The sequence below is a fragment of the Salvelinus namaycush genome, chromosome 30, assembly GCF_016432855.1.
Source record: "Salvelinus namaycush isolate Seneca chromosome 30, SaNama_1.0, whole genome shotgun sequence".
Classification (NCBI taxonomy): Eukaryota; Metazoa; Chordata; class Actinopteri; order Salmoniformes; family Salmonidae; genus Salvelinus; species Salvelinus namaycush.
The window spans coordinates 17,644,946-17,657,088 of NC_052336.1; the positions used below are offsets into that span (position 1 = coordinate 17,644,946).

The 12,143-nt window shown below is 43.4% G+C and overlaps 1 protein-coding gene across 2 annotated transcripts in view; it reads right to left on the reverse strand.

Annotated features, from left to right (window-relative positions):
• The window catches only part of LOC120025347 (polypeptide N-acetylgalactosaminyltransferase 18-like), an 81,275-nt gene that overhangs the window by 44,576 nt on the left and 24,556 nt on the right, over nucleotides 1-12,143 (reverse strand). The gene's annotated exons all lie outside the window — the stretch shown is intronic.

The following is a 12,143-nucleotide window of genomic DNA, read 5'->3' on the forward strand; positions in this document are numbered from 1 at the left end:
CACACTGAGTGCCCCAGGGCTGTCATTTAATGCACTCATTCCTTTAAATCCCAGTGTGGAGGGATTCTACACTGTCAGAGTGAGGACAGAATGATACATCTGAAAGCTCTGTAAAGCTGAACGCTGCAGTGTAATTTGAATGTGACATTGTCGTACAGCTCGATGACATTTATGATCGCTGTGAAGACAAGGAAAAAAGACCCAATACATTTGTGCAAATCTTGAATGTCGCTTCATCATAAATTACTCTAAAGGGGATCAGTGGAAAAGGTTATGTTACGATGGTTCAGTGTAGTGTGTCTATCTAGGAGCTTTCAATAGATCCAGAATGAGCCTAGAGAAAACTGCAGAAAATCAAGCTGAAGTGCTGTAGGTTTTCAATCTCCTCATTTTGTTCTGGCCGCTGTGAAGACCTTAAACCTACAAGGTCTCCCATTTCTTCTCAAATACACATCTCACATGGTGACCACAGTGGGCTCAAGTTTACCAGGAGAACAGTCATTGTTTAAGGGGTTTAGCCAATACCTTGTAACACAAGGGAGTTGGGGATGTCACCGAGTAGTCATTGGTTTCGGTGTACACATCACAGACAAACTGAAATGGTCCACCCACACAGACAGCGTGGTGAAGAAGGCGCAGCAGCGCCTCTTCAACCTCAGAAGACTGAAGAAATTTGGCTTGGCCCCTAAGACCCTCAGAAACTTTTACAGATGCACAATCGAGAGCATCCTGTCGGGCTGTATTACCACCTGGTACGGCAACTGCTCCGCCCACAACCGTAAGGCTCTCCAGAGGGTAGTGAGGTCTGCACAACACATCACTGGGGGCAAACTACCTGCCCTCCAGGACACCTACACCACCCGATGTCACAGGAAGACCAAAAAGATCGTCAAGGACAACAACCACCCGAGCCACTGCCTGTTACCCCGCTATCATCCAGAAGGCGAGGTCAGTACAGGTGCATAAAAGCGGGGACCGAGAGACTGAAAAACAGCTTCTATCTCAAGGCCATCAGACTGTTAAACAGCCATCACTAACATTGAGTGGCTGCTGCCAACATATTGACTCATCTCTAGCCACTTAATAATGAAAAGAAATGTAATAAATGTTTCACTAGCCACTTCAAAACAATGCTACTTTATATAATGTTTATATACCCTACATTACTCATCTCATATGTATATACTGTACTCTATACCATCTACTGCATCTTGCCTATGCCGTTCGGCCATCCATATATTTTTATGTACATATTCTTATTCATTCCTTTACACTTGTGTGTATAAGGTAGTTGTTGTGAAATTGTTAGATCACTTGTTAGATATTACTGCATGGTCAGAACTAGAAGCACAAGCATTTCGTTACACTCGCATTAACATCTGCTAACCATGTGTATGTGACAAATAACATTTGATTTGACAAAACAAGGCAGAGTGTGCACGGCCATTGTAACAGAACAGTAAGGGAGAGCAGCTCCAGAGGCACCGGTCAGGACACTGAGACTGAGGGGTCAGGGAGGGTCCCTGGGCTGAATGGTCTGTCAGATGTGGGCATGTGATAGGATGCACACTCCCCAGACAACTACATGAAGAAAAAATAAGGTAACTCATATCCAAATGTACTATTATACAGTGTTTTATTCAGAAACCTGGGTAACAACATACTGTAAGAAAAAAAATGAGATAATTAACATGAAACCAAACAAAATGTCAAGGGGCCAACGAATCTAGATTGCCTCCAGCTATTTCCAGATCAACTCAGCAGACTAAAACAATTGCTTTGACAAGCCAAATTAAATTTCCTCTAACATGAGGTCATATGAAAAAAAAAAATGGGGTGAGAATTAGACTCGAGTTGAAACATCACTATGAGAATCTGTTTGATGGCAGCACGACAATGAACCATTACCCTTTGACAGAAACCCACTGCTACTGATTAAAAAGAAAATGAAGCTAAACAGTGGGGAAAAAAACATTTCCATTTCTTTTCCAGGTATCAAAAATGCGTTTTCCAAACCAAGAATAGATAAACATTAACAAGTAATGCTACTGTTAACAATCCAACAAATTCAGAAGGAAATATGTGCTTTTAATGAATTATCTAAAACTCAAAATAAACATAGCAGATGGTTGATTATTGTTTACCTCCGATTGAATGGTATACTTTCAGAGACAGAAAACAGTACCTCCAATGGTCTGTCTATCTGTAGGTAAAGGTCTTTATCAGGAACACAGTACTGCATTATAAATCAGTGCAGCATCTCTGCCCTTGCTAGCCTGCTATGGTGACAAAGTAAAGCATTTAATCTTATTACTTGAGTCAGTGGTATGTATGCAGAGCGGCATTGGACTTTCCTATGAAACAAACAACCTTGTTATTGGCTGCGTTTCAAACTCATTAAAAGACACACCCTCCTCCACTTACCCTGGCCTTATGCCCTTGGTGGAATCCCCACGACCATCTTTGCCGTCGGTCCAAACAATTAGCCAAGCAAGGGAAGTTGGCAACTGTGCGAGTGTACAATTCTGTTCACTCTGGGGCCTGAAACGCCCCATAATTCAATTCGTGATGATTGTAGATCCGCTAAGAAAAGTCTACCAAAACTTAAAACCAACATCTACATATAAGTGTAAGTATTATTTTTTTTAAAGTTAGAAACTGTGCTGTTAATGCGCATGACGGCAAAAACACGAATCATAAAAGTAATTATGTTTTAGTTTGGCTAGATTTTGGAAAAGTTAGCTAGCGCATAGAACTTCCCTGCTATCACACTCATACATTGTAATTTTCGATTTACTTGATATCGTCGGATAGTGTTCGATGTCTGCGGATGCTTGTCTTCCAGCCAAGATATGAAATGCAAATCATAATTGACTAGCGCATATAAAGCACACACAACAGCTACCGGTGGTTCCATGATGACTGAAAACACAACCGTGGGACGAACGAGTGACAAATGTCCAGGCAAGGGCGGTTAATTTAAAATGAATTCATTCTTCCCTTCCCCCTTGTCCTGCAAGTGTCAAATCCTCATACGTCATTAGAAGTGTCCACTTAATTTGAGGTCTGAGGGGAAGGGTGTGTCTTTTACGTGTTTGCAATGCAGCCAATATCTACTATAAGTACTGTATTTGGTCACATGCTAATTAGAAAGAACATTGTGAAATATGGTGTATGATTATGAATAATCACGAGAGTCGCTTGAACAACAGCAGAAATGAACAATGTGGTCAGCCAACAAATGTTGTACCAACATCTGATTTCACTCAAAGTGCAGTGTTCACTAATATTGGCACCCTTGGTAAATACTGTATGAGCAAAACGGGCTGTGAAAAAAAATCTTTGCTATTTATCCTCTTGGTCTTTCATTAAAAATGTTCACAAAAATGGAACCTTTAATTGAAGTAAAATGATTGAAAAAAAAGTTAAATAGATATTGTTCTCTGAAACATGTGTGCCACAATTATTGGCACCCCTAGAAATTCTTATGAGTAAAATCTAACTGAAGTATATTCCCATTCATATTTTACGTTTTTTAAGTTCACCCGAGTGATTAAGAACACTTAAGTGGTAACCCATGACTTCCTGTTTCACTGGGGTATACACTACCGGTCCAAAGTAGGTATGTCCAAACTTTCGACCGGTAGTGTAAATATAAGGTCACACATGCCAAGTTTCCATAGTCATCCACCACTATGGGAAAGACCCGAGAATACAGTAATGATGTGAGACAAAAGGTTGTTGAGCTGCACAAATCAGGAAATGGCTATAAGAAAATAGCTCAATAGTTGAAAATGCACATTTCTACTATCAGGGCAATAATTAAGAAGTTTAAAGCAACTGGAGATGTTAACAATCGGCCTGGAAGAGGACATGTGTCTATATTGACCACACGCACAGTGAGGAGGATGGTTTGAGTTGCCCAAAAATCTCTCAGGATCACAGCTGCAGACAGCTGTTAGTTGGGTCTTGGGGTCAGAAAGTCTCCAAAACTATGATCAGAAACTACCTACATAACCACAAGTTGTTTGGGAGGGTTGCCATAAAAAGCCTTTGCTGTCATCAAACAAACTGAAGCGCCTACAGTTTACCAAACGTTACTGAATCTTTCTATGGGACCGGGTTCTATGGTCAGATGAGACCAAAATAGAGCTTTTTGGAAACAAACCGGCAGAGGTGGGTTTGGTGTAGACAGAAAGACAGCCATGCAGAAAAGTACCTCATTGCAACTGTGAATTATGGTGGTGGATCTTTGATGCTGTGTGGCTGTTTTTCTTCCAAAGGCCCTGGACAACTTGTTAGGATACATGGTATTACGGACTCGTGGTTTTACATGGTAAAACCTGACTTTTTTTACATGGTAAAACCTGACTGCCTCTGCTAGGAAGCTTAAACTGTGCCATGGTTGGATCTTCCAGCAGGACAATGATCCAAAGCACACCTCAAAATGAACACAAAAATGGTTCACTGACCACAGAATCAAGGTTTTGCAATGGCCATCCCAGTCCCCTGACCTAAACCCCATAGAAAACCTGTGTGATGAGCTGAAGAGGATTGTCCACAAGCGTGGACCTCGGAATCTGAAGGATCGGGAGAGATTCTGTATGGAGGAATGGTCTCAGATCCCTTGCCATGTGTTCTCCAACCTCATTATGCATTATAGGAGAAGACTCAGAGCTGTTATCTTGGCAAAGGGAGGTTGCACAAAGTATTGAATGAAGGGGTGCCTATAATTGTGGCACACATATGAGAAAAATATTTTTTTTATGATAATGTATTTTTTCTTTCAATTATTTTACTTTAATTAAAGGTTAGATTTTTTGTGAATATTTTGAATGAAAGACCAAGAGGATAAAAAAATATGTTTTTTAATTTTTTTTATCACAGCCCGTTTTGCTCATTTACCGAGGGTGCCAATATTAGTGGAGGGCACTATAATGCCTGGAGATGGGTAGCGTAAGTGTAACAAATACTCAGGGAGAAAAAGGTGTATATTCATGCGCAGAGTGCGGCAGATGTTAATTAAGCCTTCGCAGAAGGCGGGAATCATGGTCGCAGGCAGGCAATGGTCAAACACAGGTAGGCAGGCAATGGTCAAACACAGGTAGGCAGTCAAAAACAAACACAGGTAGGCAGGCAATGGTCAAACACAGGTAGGCAGTCAAAAACAAACACAGGTAGGCAGGCAATGGTCAAACACAGGTAGGCAGTCAAAAACAAACACAGGTAGGCAGGCAATGGTCAAACACAGGTAGGCAGTCAAAAACAAACACAGGTAGGCAGGCAATGGTCAAACACAAGTAGGCAGTCAAAAACAAACACAGGTAGGCAGGCAATGGTCAAACACAAGTAGGCAGGCAATGGTCAAACACAGGTAGGCAGTCAAAAACAAACACAGGTAGGCAGGCAATGGTCAAACACAAGTAGGCAGTCAAAAACAAACACAGGTAGGCAGGCAATGGTCAAACACAAGTAGGCAGTCAAAAACAAACACAGGTAGGCAGGCAATGGTCAACCACAAGTAGGCAGTCAAAAACAAACACAGGTAGGCAGGCAATGGTCAAACACAAGTAGGCAGTCAAAAACAAACAATACCTCACAACAATACAAACAGAAAGAACTGAACTAAATAGGGAGCTGATGAGACCAGGTGAGAAACGAACACAGGTGAAATCAATGAACAAAAATGAAAGACAGGGCTACGTTCCAGAAGACAAAGAAACAGGGCTATGTTCAAGAACACAAAGAAAAAGAACACAAGGTTGACTAAGAAAAGACAAGCAGAACCTTACAGTAAATTAAACATACAGCATTGAAAGTTTCAGTTGCTTTGAATAGCAAGGGAATGCCTCCATTCTTGATGGGAGAAGAACACAGTGATTAGGCTCAGACCGGGATGATGTTCTAAAAGTCTGCCAATCCCAGCAAACATGCCTCCAGGCTCATTCATGTGACTACTTGTGCTGGTGATTAATTAGGCCTTGTGAGACGCTTTCCTCAGGAGTGAAAGGCTAGAGCGCCGGCTGGGTCAGGGGTTGATGTTTTGCAGACAGGGTAACCTAGGCAACTTGTAATAGTATGGGCAGTGTGTCATCCCAAAGGCTCTTTTGTTGGGACAAGAACTCAGAAACCCCTAAAACATGTAGGCAGCCTCATACGCCTATTGAACACATTAGAGGAACCACTCAACTGCTGCATGCTCAGTGCTCTCTGACAAAAAGGGTACAGTAATTCAATGATGATCGCCTCTAAGACAAAGGAGAGTGTCGAGAACTCAGTAACACTATGAACCAAGTCTGTGTAATGAATTATAAATGAATGCATTAATATATTTATAAATGCTTATAGCTAGTCGTTTTATCCCACTTTCTTCTGACACACAAGTCCCAATCGCAGTTCAACAAAACAAGACTTAAAAAAATGTAGAAGGAAGAAGAAATGTATCTCAAAAACATGACACGAAGTAGATAAACTGGTGTTTCAGTAGGAGAAGGAGAGGGAGAGTAGAAGGAAAGAAGGATGCATGTCAATATATGTCTGGCTGAGGAACGCTGAGTTTTGATAGCTGGTCATGCGATTTGTTAGCAACAACATTGAGTTACCAAGCGCATTCACACTGAGATGAGCAACACAAATGAGGAAAAATTTGGTGGTTGAATTCAATAAAAGTTTTTTATTAAAAGTATGAATGTAAGCACACGTCGGAAGGACCGCAGTTGTACAGGACAAACATAGGTACAGGTAAGTGTTTTCAGAATTGACATTTGTACAAGTATCGACTGATGGTGGCTCAATGTTGTTGATAGCAAATCGCGAGACCAGTTGTCAAAACTTAACTCTGTCTCAATATAAGAGAACAGAGTTGAGCGTTCCTCAGCTAATACTAAGCGGTTCCATTTAAGTAACCTACAACTGCAACTCCTATAATAGGAAGAGGAACACCCTGCCTGTCTCTCTCTCCTGGCTTGTTTCTCTGTGGGTGGGAGTGTGTGTGTATGCGGTGGGTTTTGAAGGGCTCAGGAAGGGGGAACCAGCGGGGTTTTGCTTTAAACTGTGATGACTCTGGTCCAGACACAGAGAGCAGCAACATAGGCCCAGAGCTTATCAGCAGCAGCCCAGCCTGGTGAAGTGAGTCAGTCAGTGCGCTCCATTGTGTGTACATCAGGACAAGTCAGTTAGGGCCATGTGCTTACTGTGGCACATCCACAGAGGAGGAAGGCTGAGAGACAACATGAAGAGGGAAACAGGACACACAAAGTGTCTTTATTCCTGGTTCAGGAAGGCAAACAGCACAATATAGCAAAGGGATTATGGCAACGAGAGGGGAGGGAGAGGTTTACAAAAGGAGATCCACCGCAGAGTGAGAGAAAGTTAGATACAGTGAGCAGGTCTGTATGCTGCAGAAAAACATGTGATCCCTATGCTAACCTCCATGACAGAACACACAGAACCAACCCAGGGTGAACCGTACGAGGGAAGATTTCTGCTGTTTTATGGGAAAACAGGGATTTCAGAACAATAAGACACATTGCACCAGAGCTCCACTCTTGCCTGCCGATCACTGTTCTCCTCAGTTGTTCAGTGAGATGAATGTCTCGTCTGGGGTATAATAGGTAATTAAGACTCAACAGCTCTCATCTGTGCTGCTGTACCATGAGGCACCATATCAAACACTATCAGATGATGTACATGATGATGGATTAAAGCTGCTCCCCAGCAGAGTGAGGGGAGGTCAGCAGAGACAGAGGGAAGAAAACACACTGAAGGTCTACATTAACCCTTCACATCCCCTTTCCAACCCAATTAAATCATTATGACGGACTACAAATTATTATTATATTTTTAAAGCTATCATATCATGCCATCATTTTCAATTACACTTTCCCCACAAAACACTAACAGTATCCTTTCTGAAAAAATCACTGTGATAAGAGTACTCTGAAGACGAAAAGAGATATCACATTAAATCTCCTGGTGGCCTCACAGGGAGAACATATTTCAACCAGGAGCCGTTTGTCTTTGACACCTCCAAGTTGAGGCACTGCATACATGGTAACTGACTGAGGCAAAGTTGTGTTGACAAAAACACTAAATCTTTGCCTGTCGACAGAAAATATAGGAAAAATGTACACCCTCAGTACACACCTTAGGCCCTTATAAATTGCCCTTGTGTGTAACCTTATTACCCCAGAATCCATCCGGTATGACGCAACATTGTGACAAAGTCCCTCTCACTACACTGGAAGTTAATAGGAATACGACTTTTAGATCGCGAAACGCCGATGTCATAACTGGAGGATGTCTTCTCTCAAATGAGCCATTGATTATATTTTTGCGATATTCCAACCTCGAGAAATGTATAATTTAATGGAGGGCTTAGCATTGTTCCTATTTGTCTGCCTCTTTTGTTCAGGGTGCATTGCATGTTGCCATTGCCAGAGATATTATAGAAAGGAGATTGGAATCCAATGAACGATGGACCTTATAATACTCCACCCAGCAGACTGTCGACCAATCGCGCTCATGTTGTCATGCTGCACCATGCAGTTGCTAAGCTAATAGTCACACAATCCCTTCTCAGTCAGTGTATATGTCGAGAAACGTGCCTATTTGCCTCGAAAGCCCCTTAGTCACGATTCTAAAGCTATACGATACTACAGATTGCAAGTTAATCTCACGTTGGAAAATATTTATAATGTTCTTGTTGACGTCTTGCTGACGAAATTCGTGCTAATGTTGGGTTTTTGAGCTAGTGCCCAATAGACTCCCATTCACTCCTTGAAAGAGAGCACTCCTTGTCCCAGAATGCACTGCGTTGCTCATTGACGTTTCCCATCTTCTCAAAAGTATATCTGCTGTTGCAAATGTTGACCCCACTCTGTGATGCACATCGATCTGCAGGTTGAACATGGTATGATTTGACTAAATTGATAGCTGTAAAATCGCCTAAACAAAATGCACTAACTACAGCAGCTACGTTACATGCTGATATTGTCTTTGGTGTTATTGTGTGTAGCTACGTTTGTTAGCTAGACAGCAAGTCCATAGAGAGAGCATTGCATTGCTTTACTCCACACACACAGAGGAGCGGGACACTTATCCGGACGCTGATAAGAAATCCCGCTATGCCCTCAGACGAACCATCAAACAGGCAAAGCGTCAATATAGAACTAAGATTGAATCCTACTACACCAGCTCTGACTCTCGTCAGGGCTTGCAAACTATCACGGACTACAAAGGGAAATCCAGCCGCGAGCTGTCCAGTGACGTGAGCCTACCAGACGAGTTAAATGCCTTTTATGCTCGCTTTGAGGCAAGCAACACTGAAGCATGCATGAGACCACCAGCTGTTCCGGATGACTGTGTGATCACGCTCTCCGTAGCCGATGTCAGCAAGACCTTTAAACAGGTCAACATTCACAAGGCAGCGGGGACAGAAGGATTACCAGGATGTGTACTTAGAGCGTGCCAACTGGCAAGTGTCTTCACTGACATGTTCAACCTCTCCCTGACCGAGTCTGTAATACCTACATGCAGACCACCATAGTCCCTGTGCCCAAGAAAGCGAGGATAACCTGCCTAAATGACTACCACCTCGTAGCACTGACATCGGTAGCCATGAAGTGCTTTGAAAGGCTGGTCATGACTCACATCAACACCATCATCCCGGAAACCCTAGACCCACTCCAATTCACATACCGCCCCAACAGATCCACAGATGACGCAATCTCAAATCACACTCCACACTGCCCTTTCCCACCTACAGCTCAGCGTTCAACACCATAGTGATGAGCTTTGTGGGCACTAAGCTAAGGACCCTGGGACTAAACACCTCCCTCTCCAACTGGATCCTGGACTTCCTGACGGGCCGCCCCCCAGGTGGTAAGGGTAGGCAACAACACGTCTGCCACGCTGATCCTCAACACTGGAGGTGCGTGCTTAGTCCCCTCCTGTACTACCTGTTCACCCACGACTGCGTCGCCAAGCACGACTCCAACACCATCATTACGTTTGCTGACGACACAACAGTGGTAGGCCTGATCACCAACCACAATGAGACAGCCTATAGGGAGGAAGTCAGACCTGGCAGTGTGGTGCCAGGACAACAACCTCTCCCTCAATGTGAGCAAGACAAAGGAGCTGATTGTGGACTACAGGAAAAGGAGGGCCGAACAGGCACATTAACATTGATGCGGCTGTAGTGGAGCGGGTCGAGAGTTTCAAGTTCCTTTGTATCCACATCACCAACTATCATGCTCCAAACACACCAAGACAGTCGTGAAGAGGTCACGACAACACATTTTCCCCCCCGGGTGACTAATTTGGGATGGAATCGATGATCCTCAAAAAGTTCTGCAGCTGCACAATCGAGAGCATCCTGACTGGTTGCATCACCGCTTGGTATGGCAACTGCTCGACCTTCGACCGTAAGGCGCTATAGAGGGTAGTGCGTACGGCCCAGTACATCACGGGCAGGCTTCCTGCCATCCAGGACCTATATACTAGGCGGTGTCAGGGGATGGCCCAAAAAATAGTCAGACTCCAGTCTCCCAAGTCATAGACTGTTCTCTCTGCTACCGCATGGCAAGCGGTACCAGAACGCCAAGTCTAGGTCCAGAAGGCTCTTTAACAGCTTCTACCACCAAGCCATAAGACTGCTGAATAATTAATTAAATGGCCACCCTATTTACATTGACTGACAACCCCCCCCCCCCCTCCCCCCCCCCCCCCCCCCTCCTACCTACATGGGCAAATTCCCTCGACTAACCTGTACTCCCGCACATTTACTCGGTCCCCGTGCCCCCTGTATACAGCCTCGTTATTGTTATTTTATTGTGTTTTTTACAAAATGTTTTACTTTCGTTTATTTAGTTAATATTTTCTTAACTCTATTTCTAGAACTGCATTGTTGGTTAAGGGCTTGTAATTAATCATTTCATGGTAAGGTTGTATTCGGCGCATGTGACAAATACAATTTTATTTTATTTGTGGATTTTGTAGTCGACTTAAGCTGCAACAGATTTCCACAACAATTTTCCATGTTCCTAACAACCTTATTATGATACCAAAATGAAACATTTGTTCACATATTAGTGTTATTTAAGACTAAATTAAAGGAATTTGTGTTTTTGGGTGGATTCTTCCTTTAATATTTGTGTTTGGCTGCGCAAGTGTTCAGGTGAGCTGGGGTGTTGAATAGACACTAGTGTGCTACCTAGACAAGAGAGGCACCTGGCTCATTGAACAGCATCACCATCCCGTGTGGATAGACAGATGGAATACTTTGGCTTATGCACACTGCCAAGAATTATTACCCCCAAAAACTTGGACCAGAACACAAACATTACCTTCAACATGCAGAATTGCCGCTTAAATAAAGAACCAATGGTGCTGCTATTTTAATGTACTGCATAATCACCTCTTGACATGGAAAACTCTAGAATGTGTGGGATAAGGAGGTGGAGAAATGTTGTTATTCCCTGTGTGTATATGGCCACTACTTCTACCACTCTCATCTATTCATGCTACAAGGTTACATAACTCCAATCCAGCCATCAACCCCCCCTCCCCTTTCAACAGTCAAAGCCCTTTACAACTCGCATCTTCACAGAACAAGACTTCTCCTGTGAAAATAAATGCACAATTAGCTTACTCTCCAACTCCACACAGCTCAGCTCAGTGCCATGACATACTGTATCACTTCTCTCTCAACGACTGTAGTTTGGTTGGTGCCAGCGCCCGCTAGCTTGAAAGCACATATTACAGCTAATAGCCAATTAACGTGCTCACAGGTTGGGAGGCTGTGTACTCTGTCATACTGGGCCCCAGTGGAGACTGATGAAGTTCTCTGACTGGGTCTGTAAAAGGGGCACTCTCTCATTAGAACACATCAGCGGCTGACACGTCTTCCTGACATTATTCTTTTCTGGGAGTAGGGGAGGAAGAAGGGTGTGGTGGGGAGTAGGCCTACTCTCTGGGTTTATTCCTGAGAGGGGAAAAACACACAGCCAAAGTTTGGATGTAGGGTGGCCTCTGCTCCCCACAAGCTATTGTTAACCCTGCTCCTTCTTCCTTTCTGCTCATTAAAGTAATACAATCACTAGGCCCTTCAGGAAGGCACTCACATGTCTATCCCTGACATC